Consider the following 13,988-nt stretch of genomic DNA (forward strand, 5'->3'; position numbering starts at 1 on the left):
TTGGAAATAAGTGGTGAGAGGCAACATGGTTTTGTGAAGGGGAGGTCGTGTCTCACAAACTTGAGTTTCTCGAGGAAGTGACGAAGATGATTGATGAGGGTAGGGCAGTGGGTGTTGTCTGCATGAACTTCAGTAAGACCTTTGACAAGGTCCCTCATGGCAAACTGGTGCAACTGTACACTACTCTAGTGCGGCCGCACTTGGAGTACTGTGTGCAGTTCTGGTCCCCGCATTACAAGAAGGATGTGGAGGCGTTGGAGAGGGTGCAGAGGAGGTTTACTAGGATGTTGCCTGGTATGGTGGGGAGGTCCTATGAGGAGAGACTGAGGGATCTAGGGTTGTTTTCGTTGGGAAGAAGGCGGCTAAGAGGGGATCTTATTGAAACATATAAGATGATTAGAGGTTTAGATAGGGTGGATAGTGATAGCCTTTTTCCTCGGATGGAGAAAGCTAGCACGAGGGGGCATGACTTTAAATTAAGGGGGGGTAGCTACAGGACGGATGTCAGGGGTAGGTTCTTTACCCAGCGGGTGGTGAGGGATTGGAATGCCCTGCCTGCTGCAGTTGTAGATGCGTCTAGTTTGGGGGCGTTTAAGAGATCTCTGGATAGGTTTATGGACGAAAAGGGATTGGTATAGGCTAGTGGGTCATTGTTTTTGTAACTGGTCGGCGCAACATCGTGGGCCGAAGGGCCTGTTCTGCGCTGTAATGTTCTATGTTCTATGTTCTATGTTCTAAGGTGAAGTCACATGGGATCAGAGACGAACTGGCAAGGTGGATACAAAACTCACTCAGTGAAAGAATACAGAGGGTAGCATGGAAGGGTGTGTTTCTGAATGGAGGGCTGTGACAAGTGGCATTCTTCAGGGATCAGTGATGGGACCTTTGTTGTTTGTAATATATGTAAATGATTCGGCACAACTTGTGGGCCGAAGGGCCTGTTTGTGCTTTAGTGTTCTGTGTTCTGTGAAAATGCAACTGGTTTTCGGGTGTGAAATTGCAGTAAATAATTCAGCATCAGGCCTTGAACGCAATGTGCACCCAAATCTGAGCAGATCACGGTTGGGGGGGGGGGGGTCAGAACATCCTCTGGGGGGGGCGGGCGGGGGAGGTGGAGGCAGATCAGAGCATCCTCAGGGGTGTGGGTGTAGGAGGAGGGGGCGGCGTGTCAGATGTATATCTCTGGTGGGAGGGTGGGGTGAGAGGGCTGATCATTGTCTGGTGTTGGGGGAGAGGCCCGGTCGCTCATTGATGGTTGGGGGGGTGGGGGAGGGGGGATGGTGTGCTGCCACTCTGCGGGCGATTGGCTGCACATCCATTCTGCGAGGAGGGATTCGTTCCTCCGGTGGGAAGGAGGGGTTGCCCACAGAGTGGCAGTGAACACCCCTGCACCCCCCCACCAAGAGATCCATCACACCCCCCCACACCCCAGTCAGTGAGCGATCAGGCCTCCCCTCCACCCCGCCAAGAGAGCCATCACACCCCCCCTCCCCCACACCCCAGTCAGTGAGCGATCGGGCCTCCCCCCACCACCAGGCAATGATCAGCCTTCTCACCCCCTCTCTCCCAGAGATACACCTGACCCACCTCCTCCTTCTCCCCCCCCCCCCCCCCCCCAACCCTCTACCCCCACTCCCCCAGAGGATGATCTATGTCAGAGAGCCACTCTCTCTGCTTTCTGCTTCTTTTCTTTTCCGACCCGGGCATGCTTTTTCAAATTTTTTTCAAACTGCACATGTACAGTTCAGAACTCCGATCATTCTGGCAGCGCTGAGCCCAGCCCGCTGTGTGGATCGGACTGGAGCTGGGTGAAACCGTATGGGCATGCTGCAAAGAGGATTCAGGACTCGGATCTGAGTTATGCCAACATCTGGCCTTTAGACTCCAAATGGTAAAATTGGGCCTGTGGTGTGGGTAAAGAAGAGCTTCTCATAAAAGCATAAGAAATAGGAGCAGGAGTAGGCCATCTAGCCCTTCAAGCCTGCCCTGCCATTTAATAAGATCATGGCTGATCTGAAGTGGATCAGTTCCACTTTCCCGCTTTCTCCCCATAACCCTTAATTCCCTTGTCTATCAGAAACCTATCTACCCGTGACTTAAATATATTTAGCAAGGTAGCCTTCACCACTTCAATGGGCAGAGAATTCCAGAGATTCACCACCCTTTGAGTGAAGAAATTCCTCCTCAACTCTGATCTAAACTGCTCCCCCCCTTATCTTGAGGCTGTGCTCTCTAGTCCTGCTACCCTTTCTCGATGTACTGTATTTGGATTTACAGAAGGCATCTGACAAGGGGCCAAATCAAAGGTTATTGCACAAAGCAATTGCTCATGGTGTAAGGGATAACATTTTCACACTTATAGAAGATTGGCTGGCTGACACAAAATAGAGAGTATATGTAAATGGGTATTTTTCTAATTGGCAAGATGTAATAGATAGAGTCTTGCTGAGATCTATGCTAGGACCTGAACTTTTTACAATCTATACCAATGATAGATGAAAAGATCATGGTAGCTAAATTTGCAAATAACAGTAAGATAAATAAGAAAAGTATGTTGTGACAAGAACATGACAAGGCTGCAGACAGTTATAGATAGGCTGACTGAGTGGACAAGTTGGGCAGATGGAGAAAATGTGGGAAAATGTGAAGTTGCTTACTTTGGTAGGAAGAATAAAAAAGTAGAGTATTACTCAAATGGAGAATGGCTGTAGAATTTCAAGGTACAGAAGGATCAAGGTGTTTTTGATTATTAATGATAAAATGTTATTCTGCAAGAACAAAAGTAATTCAGAAGACTTGCAGAATGCTATCCTATATTGCAAGAGCAACTGAATAACATGATTAGTATTGGTGAGACCACATCTCAAATATTGTGTGCAGTTTTATTCTCTTCACTTAAACAAGAATGTAAATGCATTGGAGGTGGTTCAGAAGTGGTTTACTAGATTGACACATAGAATAAAGAAGAAACAGCAAAGAAAATTACAGCATGGGAAGAGGCCCTTTGGCCCTCCAAGTCTGCACTGACCATACTACCCTTCTGAACTAAAATCCCCGACCCTTCTGGGGACCATATCCCTCTATTCCCATTCCATTCATGTATTTCTCCAGATGCCCCTTAAAACTGTCTATTGTATCTGCTTCCACTATCTCCCCTGGCAGGGGGTTCCAGGCACCCATCACCCTCTGTGTAAAAAAAATGCCTTGCACATCTCCTTTAAACCTTGCCCCTCACACCTTAAACCTGTGCCTCCTCGTAAATTACTTTTCTACCCTGGAAAAAAGCTTCTGAGTATCTACTCTGTCCATGCCCCTCATGGACTTCTATGAGGTCACCCCTCAACCTTTGTCGCTCCAGTGAGAACAAACCAAGTTTTTCCAACTTCTCCTCATAGCTAATGCCCTCCATGCCAGGCAATTTTTTGCCTGGTAATTTTTTTTCTCTACCCTCTCCAAAACATCCACATAAGAACATAAGAAATAGGAGCAGGAGTAGGCCATCTAGCCCTTTGAGCCTGCCCCGCATTCAATAAGATCATGGCTGATCTGAAGTGGATCAGTTCCACTTACCCACCAGCTCCCCATAACCCTTAATTCCCTTATCGATCAGATATCTATCTACCTGTGACTTAAACATATTCAATGAGGTAGCCTCCACCACTTTAATGGGCAGAGAATTCCAGAGATTCACCACCCTCTGAGAGAAGAAGTTCCTTCTCAACTCTGTTCTAAACTGCCCCCACCCTTATTTTGAGGTTGTGCCCTCTAGTTTTGGTTTCCTTTCTAAGTGGAAAGAATCTCTCTACCTCTACCCCATCCAGCCCCTTCATTATCTTATACGTCTCTAGAAGATCCCCCTCATCCTTCTAAACTCTAACGAGTACAGACCCAGTCTATTTAGTCTCTCTTCATAGGGCAACCCCCTCATCTCCGGTATCAGCCTAGTGAACCTCCTCTGCACTCCCTCTAAGGCCAATATATCCTTGTGCAAGTGCGGCGACCAAAACTGCACACAGTACTCCAGCTGCGGCCTCACCAGTGCCCTGGACAGTTGCAGCAAGACCTCCCTGCTTTTATATTCTATCCCCCTCGCTATAGAGGCCAACATCCCATTCACCTTCTTGATCACCTGCTGCACCTGTAGGCTGGGTTTTTGCAACTCGTGCACAAGGACGCCCAGGTCCCTCTGCACTGTAGCATGCTGCAGCTTTTCACCATTTAAATAATATTCCATCCTACTATTATTTCTGCCAAAGTGGATAACCTCATATTTGCCAACATTATACTCCATCTGCTAGGTCCTCTCCCACTCACTCAGCCTATCCAAATCTCTCTGCAGATTTACCGCGTCTTCCACGCAATTCGCTTTCCCACTCATCTTTGTGTCATCAGCAAGTTTTGTTACCCTACACTCAGCCCCCTCCTCCAGATCGTCTACGAATATGGTAAACAGTTGAGGCCCCAGCACCGATCCCTGCGGCACCTTCTCCACCTGCATTGCCACATTCAGTGACCTGTGTACCTGTACACCCAGATTTCTCTTCCTGTCAATACTGTTAAGTATCCTGCCATTTACTGTGTATTTCCTATCTGTATTAAACCTTCCAAAATGCATTACTTCATATATGTCCAGATTACACTCCATCTGCCATCTCTCTGCCCAAGTCTCCAACTGATCTGTATCCTGCTGTATCCTCTGACAATCCTCATCACTATCCACAAATCCATCAACCTTTGTGTTGTCCGTACAAGTACAAATCAAACAAGTCACATTTTCCTCCAAATCACTTATATATACTACAAACAGCAAAGGTCCCAGCACTGATCCCTGAGGAATGTCACTTGTCACAGCTCTCCATTCAGAAACGCGCCATGCCACTGCTACCCTCTGTCTTCTATGACCGAGTAAGAAGTCTCACAACACCAGGTTATAGTCCAACCAGTTTATTTGATATTAAACCCACAAGCTTTCAGAAACGCTGTTCCTTCATCAGGTGTGTGAAAATTTCTGATCAGCAAAGGGCATATAAAGTCACACACAGTTTACAGAATACTGATTAGAATGCGAGTCTTTCCAGCTAACCTGCTATTCAAGTCTTTAAGATGCAGACAATGTGAGTGGAGATAGCATTAGCATAGGTTAAAGAGATGTGTATTGTCTCCAGACAGGACCGTAAGTGAGAGTTCTGGCAAGTCATGGGGGTTACAGATAGTGTGACATGAACCCAAGATCCTGGTTGAGGCCGTCCTTGTGTGTGGAACTTGGCTATCAGTCTCTGCTCAGGGACTCTGCGCTGTCGTGTGTCATGAAGGCCGCCTTGGAGAACGCTTACACAAAGATCAGAGGCTGAATGCCTGTGACTGCTGAAGTGTTCGCCAACAGGAAGGGAACAGTCTTGCTTGGTGATTATCGAGCGAAGTTCATTCATCCGTTGTCGTAGCGTCTGCATGGTCTCTCCAACGTACCATACTTCGGGACATCCTTTCCTGCAGTGTATTAGGTAGACAACGTTGGCCAAGTTACAAGAGTACGTGCCTGTACCTGGTGGATGGTGTTCAAGTGAGATGATGTCATCCATGTTGATAATCTGGCATGTCTTGCAGAGGTTGCTGTGGCAGGGTTGTGTGGTGTTATGTTCACTGTTCTCCTGAAGTCTGGGAAGTTTGCTGCTAACAATGGTCTGTTTGAGGTTGTGCAGTTGTTTGAAGGCAAGAAGTGGGGGTGTGGGGATGGCCCTGGCGAGTTGTTCGTCTTCATCAATGATATATTGAAGACTCTAGAGAAGGTGTTGTAGCTTCTAATGACAGAGCCAGTTCCAATTCCATCTTGCCAGCTCACCTCTGACCCCATGCGAGTTCGCCTTCTGTAGCAGTCTACCGCGAAGGACCTTGTCAAAGGCTTTACTGAAGTCCATGTAGACAACATCTGCTGCCCTACCCTCATCAATCATCTTCATTTTTTCCCTCAAACAACTTGATCAAGTAAGTGAGCCATGACCTCCCCTTCACAAAACCATGTTGTCTCTCACTAACACATCCATTTATTTCCAAGTGGGAGTAAGTCCTGTCTCAAATATCCTCTCCAATAATTTCCCGATCACTGATATAAGACTTGTTGGCCTGTAATTACTTGGATTATTCTTGTTACTCTTCTTAAGCAAAGGAAGAGCATTGGCTATTCTCCAATCCTCCAGGGCCTCCCCTGTAGCCACTGAGGATACAAAGATTTCTCTCAAGGCCCCAGCAATTTCCTCTCTTGCCTCTCCCAGCATTCTGCAGTTCATCCCATCAGGCCTGGCGACTTGTCTGCCTTATGTTCTTCAAGACCCCCAGTACCTCCTTTTTGACCTCAAAATATCTACACATCCTTTTCCAGATTCAACATTCACCCAGTCCTCCTCTTTGATGAGTACTGATGCAAAGTATTCATTTAATACCTCGCCCACTTCCTCTGGCTCCACACATAGATTCCCTCCCTTGTCCTTGAGTGGGCCACTCCCTGGCTACCCTCTTTCTCTTTATTTATGTATAAAAAACATTGGAATTTTCCTTAATCCTGCTGCCCAATGACTTCTCATGAACCCTCTTAGCCCTCCTGATTCCTTGCTTAAGTTTCTTTCTACTTTTCTTGAATTCCACACATTGTACATTGTGAAATGCACTCCATTGAGGATAAATGAAAGCTCTTTGTACATTAGGATATCATAAAACATATAATAGAGAAGGAGGCGCTGGGAGCCTTAAAGTGAATCAAGGTAGATAAATCCTCAGGACCTGATGAAGTGCATCATTGGATGTTGTGGGAGACGTCTGGGTGGCACAGTGATTAGCAATCCTGCCTCACAGCGCCAGGGATCTGAGTTCAATTCTGGCCTCAGGAGACTGTGTTGTTTGAAAATCCCCCCAAATCTGCATGGGTTTCTCCTGGGTACTCTGGTTTCCTCCCACAATCCAAAGATGTGCGGATTAAGTGGATTGGCTATGCGAAATTGCCCCTTAATGTTAGAGGATTGGCAAGTCAAATTCATGTGGTTACGGAATAGGGCGTGGGTGGGATTGTGGTTGGTGTAGACTTGATGGGCTGATTGGCCTCCTTCTGCATTGTAGGGATTCTATAGGCCTCTGCTGATTTATTTTAGTAGTGATGAGGTAAAAAAAGAATGACCTGAAGGAACTTGCTTGCTAAGAGCCGTGCTGCACTGGGATAAATCATTGTCAGGCATCATACCTCTGTTTGGGAAACTGGACTCTTATCACCTTGCTATATGGGACTGTGCCCAATATGTAAAATGAATATATTATTTATCTTTGGGCCAATAACATACTGTAAGATGAAAAGCAACGGATCATTCTTCTGACCACATGCACACTGTCGGCATTTGCCGTTATGCGTAGTTTAAAACTACGGTTTATATCGATATGGTTTATATCAAAACCATGCAGAATTGGCAGACCTAGTGAAAGAATATTATGAACCTAAATCACTCTGATCCTGAGAAGGTACCAGTTTTACTCAGCAATCCGAGAGATGGGGGAGTCTGTCACAAGTTTCTTAACATGATAGGAACATCTGATAGAAGACTACCAATTTGGGTTGACATTTAAAAGATGCTAAGACCCGATTGGTATGTGACATCAATAATGTGACTACCCAAAAATGCCTGCTGAGGGAGGCCCAACTGGACTGTAAATAAGCACTGCTCAGGGAGACAAGAGGTGAAATTGCTGGGCCTCTAACAGAAATCTTTGTCTCTTCACTGGACACAGGTGAGATCCCAGAGGATTGGAGGATAGCAAATGTGGTCCCATTGTTTAAGAAGGGTAGCAAGGATAACCCGGGTAATTATATGCCGGTGAGTTTGATGTCCGTGGTAGGGAAATTGTTGGAGAGGATTCTTAAACATAGGATGTATGCACATTTAGAACGGTATAATCTCATTAGCGATAGACAGCATGGTTTTGTAAGAGGGAGGTCATGACTCACAAATTTGGTTGAGTTTTTTGAGGAGGTAAAAAAACGATTGACGAGGGAAGGGCTGTGGATGTCATCCATATGGATTTTAGTAAAGCGTCTGACAAGGTCCCTCATGGCAGTTTGGTGCAAAAGGTTAAATCTCATGGGATAAAAGGAGAGCTAGCTAGATGCGTGGAGAACTGGCTTGGCCATAGAAGACAGAGGGTAGCATGGAAGGGTCTTTTTCCGGCTGGAGGTCTGTGACCAGTGATGTTCCGCAAGGCTCTGTACTGGGACCTCTGCTATTTGTGATATATCTAAATTATCTGGAAGAAGGTGAACCTGGTGGGATCAGTAAGTTTGCGGACGACACAAAGATGGCTGGACTTGCAGATAACGATGAACATTGTCAGAGAATACAGCAGGATATAGATCGGCTGGAAAATTGGGCAGAGAAATGGCAGATGGAATTTAACCCAGATAAATGCGAAGTGATGCATTTTGGTAGAACTAATGTAGGGGGGAGCTATACAATAAATGGCAGAACCATCAGGAGTATAGACACACAGAGGGCCCTGGGTGTGCATGTCCACAGATCCTGAAAGGTGGCAACGCAGGTGGAGAAGGTGGTGAAGAAGGCATATGGCATGCTTGCCTTTATAGGACAGGGCATCAAGTACAAAAGTTGGTGTATGATGTTACAGCTATATGGAACATTGGTTAGGCCACATTTGGAATATTGCATCCAGATCTGGTCGCCACACTACCAGAAGGACGTGGAGGCTTTGGAGAGAGTACTGAAAAGGTTACCAGGATGTTGCCTGGTATGGAGAGTCTTAGCTCTGAGGCGACATTGGGTAAACTGGGGTTGTTCTCCCTGGAAAGACGAAGGATGAGAGGCAACCTAATAGAGACGTATAAAATTATGAAGGGCATAGATAGGGTGAACAGTTTGAAACTTTTTCCCAGGGAGGTGACGAACACAAGGGGTCACAAGTTCATGGTGAGGGGGACAAGGTTTAACACAGATATCAGAGGGATGTATTTTACACAGAGAGTGGTGGGGGCCTGGAATGCAATGCTAAGCAAGGTGATAGAGGCGAACACACTGGGATTAAGGCTTATCTGGATAGCCACATGAACAGACTGGGAATGGAGGGATACAAAAAAATAGTCTAGTTGGAAGCATGAGTGGCGCAGGCTTGGAGGGCCGAAGGGCCTGGTTCCTGTGCTGTATTGTTCTTTGTTCTTTACTACAACTGGCTTTGTTGTTGGAAAAGGCGCCAAGTGGAGCATAGGAGTTACAAGAGTTCCTGGTGGAAGTGGACACACACACCATTGCAACTGAGTTCGGGGACCGCCAGTTGGGGGCAGGCAATTAGGATGGATCCAGAAATATGTAAATCCAGTTATTCTCACAGTGCCAGTCCAAAACAAAGCCAAGTTTGGTCCATACAGACAACAAGCCCTGCAGGATCCAGGCCGGCAAGACAATGTAACAGTTGCCAGTATTCAGGGTAAGCATTGTGGCCAAATTCCCCTCCAACTCCATTTTCAAGTTTGCAGATGACACCACCATAGTGGGTTGATCTCAAACAATGATGAGATAAAGTACAGGAAAGAGAGAATCTGGTGAACTGGAATGTTGGCAATAATCAATGTCAACAAAATTGAAGAAGATAGCTATCAACTTCAATAAGCATCGTGGAGGACATGCCCTGTTTAGGTCAACCAGGAATGATGTGAAAATGGTCAAGAACTTCATGTTTCTAGGTTTTTTGATTTGATTTATTATTGTCACATGTAAAAAGTAAAAAATACAGTGAAAACTATTGTTTCTAGCGCACTATACAGACAAAGTATGCCTTACATAGAGAAGGAAAGGGAAGAGTGGAGGATGTAGTGCTACAGTCATGGCTAGGGTGCAGAGAAAGATCAACTTAATGTGAGGTAGGTTCATTCAAAAGTCTAATGGCAGCAGGGAAGAAGTTGTTTTTGAGTCCGTTAGTATGTGATCTCAAAATTTTATATCTTTTTCCCAACGGAAGAAGGTGGAAGAGCTTATCTCCAGGCTGCATAGGGTTCTTGATTATCCTGGCTGCTTCTCCAAGGCAGTTGGAAGTGTAGAGTGTCAATGGATGGTTTGAGTGATGGATTGGGCTTCATTCATGACTCTTTTGTAGTTCCTTGTGGCTTTGGACAAAGCAAGAGCCATATCAAGCTGTGATACAACCAGAAAGAATGCTTTCTAAGGTATATCTGTAGAAGTTGGAGACAGTTGTAGCAGACACACCAAATTTCCTTAGAGGAGGTGAAGATAGCTGTAAGTCTCCAGCTATTTCTTCCCTTGCCTCCTACAGTAACCTGGGATAAATCCCATCCAACCCGGGGACTTGACGACTTTAAAGAATTCAGGATACCCAACACTCCCTATATTGACATTCTCTAGAGCATTCACACACCCTTCCCCGACCTCAACATCTATCATGTCACTCAATAGACTGAACAGCCTCCTTCTATTCTTTTGAAATAAAGCCAATTATATTTTGTTTAGATTGATTCATATGACTATAGTATTTATTTTAAATCTACTGATTAATAACGTATTCTTCTCTTACAAATGTCTTTGAACATGTTTAAATATCTTTCTTGATACAGGATACTTATTAACTTTGCTTATGATGGATAGAACATAGAACATAGAACATTACAGCGCAGAACAGGCCCTTCGGCCCACGATGTTGCGCCGACCAGTTAAAAAAAAACAACAACAATGACCCACTAACCTAAACCAATCCCTTTTCGTCCATAAACCTGTCCACAGACCTCTTAAACGCCCCCAAACTAGGCGCATTTACAACTGCAGCAGGCAGGGCATTCCAATCCCTCACCACCCTCTGGGTAAAGAACCTACCCCTGACATCTGTCCTATAACTACCCCCCCTTAGTTTAAAGCCATGCTCCCTCGTGCTAGATTTTTCCATCAGAGGAAAAAGGCTATCACTATCCACCCTATCTAAACCTCTAATCATCTTATATGTTTCAATAAGATCCCCTCTTAGCCGCCTTCTTTCCAGCGAAAACAACCCCAAATCCCTCAGCCTCTCCTCATAGGATCTCCCCTCCATACCAGGCAACATCCTGGTAAACCTCCTCTGCACCCTCTCCAAAGCCTCCACATCCTTCCTGTAATGTGGGGACCAGAACTGCACACAATACTCCAAGTGCGGCCGCACCAGAGTTGTGTACAGTTGCAACGTAACGCTACGACTCCTAAATTCAATCCCCCTACCAATAAACGCCAAGACACTGTATGCCTTCTTAACAACCTTATCTACTTGATTCCCAACTTTCAGGGATCTATGTACACATACACCTAGATCCCTCTGCTCCTCCACACTATTCAAAGTCTTCCCGTTAGCCCTATACTCAACACATCTGTTATTCCTACCAAAGTGAATTACCTCACATTTCTCTGCATTAAACTCCATCCGCCACCTCTCGGCCCAGCTCTGCAACCTGTCTAAGTCTTCCTGCAAACTATGACACCCCTCCTCACTATCTACTACACCTCCGACTTTGGTGTCATCAGCAAATTTACTGATCCACCCAACTATACCCTCATCCAGATCATTAATAAAAATCACAAACAGCAGTGGCCCCAACACAGATCCCTGAGGCACACCACTTGTAACCGAACTCCATGATGAATATTTACCGTCAACCACTACCCTCTGTCTCCTATCCGCTAGCCAATTCCTAATCCAGTTCCTTAGATCACCCCCAATCCCATACATCTGCATTTTGTGCAGAAGCCTACCATGGTGAACCTTATCGAACGCCTTACTAAAATCCATATACACCACGTCCACTGCCTTACCCCCATCCACCTCTTTGGTCACTTTCTCAAAAAACTCAATAAGGTTAGTAAGGCACGACCTACCCGCCACGAAACCATGCTGACTATGTTTTTAGAACACAGAAAAACTACAGCACAAACAGGCCCTTCGGTCCATAAGTTGCACCAATGATATCCATAGGCTTACCAATAACCCTCAATTCTATTAAGTCCCATGTACTCATCTAGAAGTCTCTTGAAAGACCCCATCGAATTTGCCTCTACCACCAACGACGGCGGCCGATTCCACTCACCCTCTGAGTGAAAAACTTACCTCTGACATCTCTTCTGTACCTACTCCCCAGCACCTTAAACCTGTGTCCTCTCATAGCAGCCATTTCAGCCCTGGGAAATAGCCTTCGAGAACCCACCCTATCTATACCTCAACATCTTATACACTTTTATCAGGTCACCTCTCATCCTTCATCTCTCTAAGGAGAAAAGACTGAGCTCCCTCAACCTATCCTCATAAGGCATGCCACCCAATCCAGGCAACATCCTTGTAAATCTCCTCTGCACCCTTTCAATAGATTCCACATCCTCCCTGTAATGAGGCGACCAGAACTGAGCACAGTATTCAAAGAGAGGTCTGACTAGGATCTTATAAAGCTGCAACATTATCTCCCGACTCCTAAATACAATCCGTCGATTGATGAAGGCCAGTACACCATACGTGTACATATCCTATACCTGTGAGGTTGATTTAAGAGTCCTATGGATCCGGACCCCAAGGTCCTTCTGATCCTCTACACTGCTAAGGGTCTTACCCTTGATATTATACTCTTTCATCCCATTTGACTTGCCAAAATGGACCACTACACATTTGAAGTCCGTCTGCCACTTCTCCACCCAGCCTTGCTTCCTATCTATGTCACGCTGCAACTTCTGACATCCCTCCAAACTATCTACAACACCACTAACCTTTGTGTCATCAGCAAACTTACCAAGCTATCCCTCCACTTCCTCATCCAGATCATTTATGAAAATGACAAAGAGCAAGGGTCCCAGAACAGATCCCTGGGGCACTCCACTGGTGACCAACATCCATGCAGAAAAAGGCCCATCGACAACCATTCTGTCTTCTGCAGTCAAGCCAGTTCTGGATCCACAAGGCAACAGCCCCTTGGATCCCATGCCCTCACTTTCTCAAGAAGTCTTGCATGGGGGACCTTATCGAACGCCTTGCTGAAGTCCATATAAATCACATCTACTGCTCTTCCTTCATCAATGTGTTTAGTCACATTTTCAAAAAACTCAGCCAGGCTCATAAGGCACGATCTGCCCTTGACAAGGCTGTGCTGACTACTATTGAGCATACTAAACTTCACTAAATGTTCATAAATCCTGTCCATCAACTTACCAACACTGAGGTTAGACTCACCGGTCAGTAATTTCCTGGGCTATCCCTATTCCCTTTTTTGAATATAGAAACCACATTCACAATCCTCCGGAACCTCTCCCATCCCCATTGACAATGCAAAGATCATTGCCAGAGGTTCTGCAATCTCTTCCCTGGCCTCCCACAGTAACCTGGGGTACATCCCATCCAGTCTTGATGCTCTCCAAAACTTCCAACACATCCTCTTTCTTAATGTCCACATACTCAATCTTTTCAGTCCGCCGCAAGCCTGTAGTACAACCACCCAGATCTTTTTCAACTGTGAATACTGAGGTAAAGTATTCATTAAGCACCTCTGCTATTTCTACCAGTTCTTTACAAACTTTCCCACCTTCACATTTTATAGGTCCTACTCCTTCACATCTCATCCCTTTCCTCTTCACACATTTGTAGAACACCTTAGGGTTTTCCTTAATCTTACCCGCCAAAGCCTTCTCATGACCCCTTCTGGCTGTCCTAATTTTCTTCTTAAGTTCCTTCTTATAAGCCATATACTCCTCTAGATCCCTAACATCTCCTAGCTCTCTAAACCTTTTGTACGCTTTTCTTTTCTTTTTGACTAGGTTCATTACAACTTTCGTGCACCATGGTTCCCGTGACCTACCAAAACCTCCCTGTCTCATCGGAACATTGCCGTGTAAAACTCTAGACAAACATTCCTTGAAAATCTGCCATTTTACTTAGGTACTTTTTCCCGAGAACACCTCCTTCCAATTTAGATGTCAATTTCCTTCCTG

At 45.5% G+C, this 13,988-nt stretch overlaps 1 protein-coding gene across 1 annotated transcript in view; it reads left to right on the forward strand.

Annotated features, from left to right (window-relative positions):
* Window positions 1-13,988, forward strand: part of LOC145345623 (dynein axonemal heavy chain 8-like) — a 1,557,438-nt gene that overhangs the window by 887,698 nt on the left and 655,752 nt on the right. The window lies entirely within an intron of this gene.

The sequence above is a fragment of the Carcharhinus amblyrhynchos genome, chromosome 7, assembly GCF_965287045.1.
Source record: "Carcharhinus amblyrhynchos chromosome 7, sCarAmb.v2.hapA, whole genome shotgun sequence".
Lineage (NCBI taxonomy): Eukaryota > Metazoa > Chordata > Chondrichthyes > Carcharhiniformes > Carcharhinidae > Carcharhinus > Carcharhinus amblyrhynchos.